This window comes from Mandrillus leucophaeus, unplaced genomic scaffold (genome assembly GCF_000951045.1).
Source record: "Mandrillus leucophaeus isolate KB7577 unplaced genomic scaffold, Mleu.le_1.0 Scaffold47, whole genome shotgun sequence".
Classification (NCBI taxonomy): domain Eukaryota; kingdom Metazoa; phylum Chordata; class Mammalia; order Primates; family Cercopithecidae; genus Mandrillus; species Mandrillus leucophaeus.
The window spans coordinates 5,149,409-5,154,340 of record NW_012105031.1 but is presented as its reverse complement, the minus strand read 5'-3'; the positions used below and the strand labels follow the sequence as shown (position 1 = coordinate 5,154,340).

The 4,932-nt window shown below is 40.1% G+C and overlaps 1 pseudogene; it reads right to left on the bottom strand.

Annotated features, from left to right (window-relative positions):
* Positions 1-1,295: 1,295 nt before the first annotated feature.
* On the bottom strand, positions 1,296-2,756 carry LOC105550210 (annotated as a pseudogene).
* Positions 2,757-4,932: the final 2,176 nt, after the last annotated feature.

Sequence of the window (4,932 nt, the reverse complement as noted above, 5' to 3'; positions counted from 1 at the left end):
TCTTTTCACATGCTTATTTGCCATCTTCATTATCTTGGGTGAGATGTCTGGTATGTTCTTTGGCCCATGTTTTAGTTGAATTGTTTTCTTATTGTTGAGTTTTAGGAATTCTTTGTATATTTTGGATTAGAGGTTTTTTAAAATCAGATATCCCCTTTGCAAATATTTTCTCCCAGTCTGTGACTTGTTTTTCCATTACGTTGATGTTGTCTTTTGCAGAGCAGAGATTTTTTTAATTTTATTTTAATGAAGTCCAGTTTATCAATTCTTTCTTTCATGGATTGTATCTTGATGTGATATTCATTTTCATATCTGAGGTCATCTAGATTTTCTCCTTGGTGATTCTCTTCTAGGAGTTTATAGTTTTGCATTTTACTTTTAGGTTGGTGATACATTTTGAGTTATTTTTCTGAATGAAGTTACTTTCCCAAATATTTATGTTCTTCCTTAAAAATGTTTTGGAAATGTACAGCTCTTTACATGTTAATCTTTTCATCTTTTTTTGTAGGCATCTTCACTATCTTTACAGTGTGAATTATCTCCACATTAGATATTTGGTGAAAACATTTCTCTTTCTCAGGGCACTGTAGGAAGGACTTGAAGTTGCCACTGGAGCTTTTGTCTCTCCCTTTCTGACTGCATTTCCCCCCATTTCTGATTGTAGTGAAGATTTCTCACTTGGAGACTTATAATTTTTCAGTGTGTCAACTATTTTATCTCCTTCAGTTAATTTACAGTGAACATCTGGTTAAGAGTTTCTAAAATAAATTTGAAAATAAGCCCAGCTGAAGCCAGGATAGCCACTTGGCCTAGCCCAGCCTAGATGAGCTGTATTTAACTATGCAACATTACTCATATTTTTTCAGAATTCTTTTGGATTTATTTTTAGAAGCACCCATACTCTGATGCATTCATTATATCTAATTTCAGAATTCCACTGTTCATGTTTTCTTCTACATCAACAGCAGCCTTATCTGTCATCTTTAGCAAATGGTGGATCTGACTTTATTATTTAAAGCTTATTCCATACGCACTAGCTTTTTAAAACTTTATTTTCCTGATTAATAAGTTTGCTCATCTTTCTATCTACTCTTTAGCTTCTTTTTTCCCCCACTGTTTAATATGAAACATCTTAATATAAAAAAATCAATATTTTATTTATTGCATTTTCTTAAGAAAATCCAGAAAAGGGATCACTTCATATTTCCGTAATAGTACAACATTGCAGATTGAAAACAACTGTTTTGAACACAGCTGAACTTTCAGATAAATTGACTTTCACTTGATTGCAGGATTCAACATTTCTCAGATGTTAATACAGAGTCAAAAGTGGCAGATAGAACTTTTCAAATTGCTTATGTTTGTTCCACCTGGTTGCACTGATGAACACACAGGCTGTATTCATCATTGCTTGCATCTGTGTTCTTCAGAGCCAATAAGATTTTTTCCACCCTCAGACCATCATCATAACACACCATCCAGAGGATTAAATATAGAACATGCCTATACAATATATCATACTGATCTGATGTTGATACTTATATCACACTTGGAAACTCCCATTATAAATTTTTCCTCCAGAAGAACAAGAGGCAACTTTTCATCTTGCTCGGCAACATCTGTATAATTTATCAGGTCTAGCGGCCCTTCAAGACATTTTCTCTGAGAGAGTTTCAGTGTCTTAATGGCATCACCACATTTTATTTGAAATTCTGCACACGTATTTGAATTATTGTTGCTTTGTCCTGAGCTCTTGGTGGAATTTACATTGAGACTGGCCACAGGGCTGGACTATGAAAGGCCCCCAATGCTAGAATCTACAGACTTGCTCTTAGTACTGATTTCACCACTTTGGGAACTGCTACTACTGTGTCTTTTTTTTTTTTTTTTTTTTGCCTTTCCAAAACATAGCTTCATCTAGAGAATATCACCATAGAATCAAATATTATTTTATTATCTTCAAAGGTTCTAAAGACAGGTCTGCACAGATAGCTTCCTTTCATCCTAACATAGTTAGTTCTTTTTATAGAAACAATGTACGTCAACACGGAGCATAGGCGGAGGACCGCCTATGTTTCTGTTACAGTCAGAGCACTGCACTCCTCCTTAGTTTCTTGTGAAAGCAGTTTTTTACTTCTCATAATATAGAAATTTTCATCAGAAACATCTCCTCAGTGCTGTCTGAAGTTGTTCTTCAGTCTTCTGATATATTTTGAAGGCTGTTTGCTTGTAGCTACTTGAAATTGAATGTCTTTAATGCATTGTCTATTATTTTGCTTGATGAATCTTCTGGATATTTCTTGTAATGTCAGGTTCAACTTGTTCTAAATGTTCAGGTCACTCTTTGCTAAGTCTTTTTCTAAAAGAATGTATTTTCTAAGTCCAAGCAAAGAGTTGGAGATTTTCAGCTCTTTTTTAATGCCTTCCGGTTTTTCCATTTCCGATAGTTTGTTTTGGAGCATGGATTCCATTAAAGTTAATTCAAGGCCTTCAAATTCTTTTTGAAAAAGGTTAAATGTGTAAAAAATTTGGAAGTCTTTCCTCTAGAAGAAGAGAAACATCAGTGGCTAGTTCTATGTCTTTACTTGTATAAGATAGGCCTTTAATTATTAAAAATCTGATCATGACTATAAATAACACCCATCTTCCACAGCAATCCATGGGTATCGGGATCTGGTTGAAAGTCCTCTGGCAGGGCTGCCGCTGGCTGGCACAGTGTCCCCTAGAACCAGTGCAACACTGAACATCACGGCCATGATCAGTCTCTCTGTGATCCCCTAGGCTGTTGTGAGGCGCTTCAGTTTGTTAGGTCTCATAGACCATCATAGAGCACCAGAGAGTATCCGGCCTGGAACCAAATCAGTGCCTGGTAGACTTCAGTGGAGGTGAGAGAGAAGGAATAAATACAGTAAATTACTGGCTAATTCTTCTCCTTCTCTCTCTATTTTTTTTTTAAAGAGACAGGGTCTTGCTATGTTGCCCAGGCTGGAGTGCAATGGCTATTCACAAGTACCATCATAGAATACTATGACCTCAGACTGGGCTCAGACAATCCTCCCACCTCAGCCTCCTGAGTAGCTAGGAGGAGGTTTGCACCCCGGCACCTGGCTTCTCCTTCTCTTAAATAAACTTATCATTTTGTGGCCCTGGATCTTTTAGCCACAGAGCACCAAAAACAACTTATTCTCAGAGCCTCTTCATGTCTGGCTGGCCTTGACTATTCACAGAGAGGGCAGAACACAAGTGGGGAAAAGATTATGAAGGACCCTACAAAGGGTTTCAACTTACTTCACCAATTATACCTTGAAAAACAAAGGAAGAAATAAGTTGGAATTTTAGAAAGTTTTCACAACTCAAGCCTGTACTGTAGTTATGAGCTAGGAAAACTCAATTTTCTCAAACTCTTTTTGCATGTGGTAAAATGTTTGATGATGCAGAAGCCCTTCAAGATACTTCTTTTCAGAATGATAATCTTTGAGGGTATCAGATGCTGATGCAGCTTTCCTCACAGGGACTGATCCCTAGGCAGTAGGGGACCCAGGCTTTGTTCAACTGAATTTAACAACTCAGTCTTGGCCAGGCTTGGTGACTCACACCTGCATCCCAGTACTTTGAAAGGCCAAGGTGGGAGGCTCACTTGAGCCCAGGAGTTCTAGATCAGACTGGGCAACATAGCAAGACCCTGTCTCTACAAACGAACAAATGAAACTTAGCTGGGCACAGTGGTGTTTTCCCACGGTACTAGCTATTCTGAGGCTGAGGTGCAAGGATTGCTTGAGCCCAGGGGTTTGAGACTGCAGTGAACTCTGATTGTGCCACTGCACTTTAGCCTGGGCAACAGTGAGACCCTGTCTCTGAAAGTCACTTTATCAGGCCATTCTTACGTTGCTATAAATAATTACCTGAGACTAGGGTAATTTATAAGAGGTTTAATTGGCTCATGGTTCTGCAGGCTGTATAGGAAGCATAGCACTGCGACTGCTTATGGGGATGCCTTGGGAACTTTTACTTATGGCGGAAGGCAAAGTGGGAGCTTGCATGTCATGTGGTCAAAGCAGGAACAAGAGGGAGAGGAAAGGAGGGGAGGTGCCACACACTTTTAAACGATTGCATCTTGTAAGAACTAAGTCACTATGGTGAGGACAGCACCAAGCCGTGAGGGATCTGCCCCCATGATCGAAATACCTTCCACCAGGCCCTGCCTCCAACACTGGAGATTATATCGCAACAGGTGATTTGGAGGGCACATCCGAACTATATCACACACACCATCCCATTGATAACAAATTGGTAGGAATTTTTAAAATTCTACTTATTTCTTCCTTCTTCTTCTTCTTTTTTTTTTTTCTTGGAGACAGTATCTGTCTCTGTCACCCAGGCTGGAGTGCAGTGGCATGATCATGGCTCACTTCAGCCTCGACCTCCTATGGTCAGGTGATCCTCCCTCCTCAGCCTCCCGAGCATCTGTGACCATAGGTGTAAGTCACCACACCTGACTAAGTTTTTTGAGTTTTAGTAGAGACAAGGTCTTGCTATGTCACCCAGGCTAGTCTTGAACTCCTGAGCTCAAGGGTCCTCCTGCCTCAGTCTCCGAAAGTGCTGGGATTACAGATGGGAGCCACTGTGCCCAGCTCTTCCTTCATTTTAAAAGGTAAAATTGGTGAAGTAAGTTGCAACCCTTTGTGGGGCCCACTGGTTTTGGCAGGGCCAGACTGGGCTGGGATGAATGGCTCTGCAGGTCTGGCTGAGCTCCCTCATGTGTGCTGAGGACAGCTGATATGGGCAAGTGCAGCTCCAGCCCTGGCTCTGGCCCACATATTTCTTACCCTTGTTTTATAACCTGTGTTACAAGCCCGATCTTTTCTGCCCGTGGTAACGGCAGATGCACAAAAGAGCCATTGGGGAGCAGTTATCCAATCTACATTTTCAAAA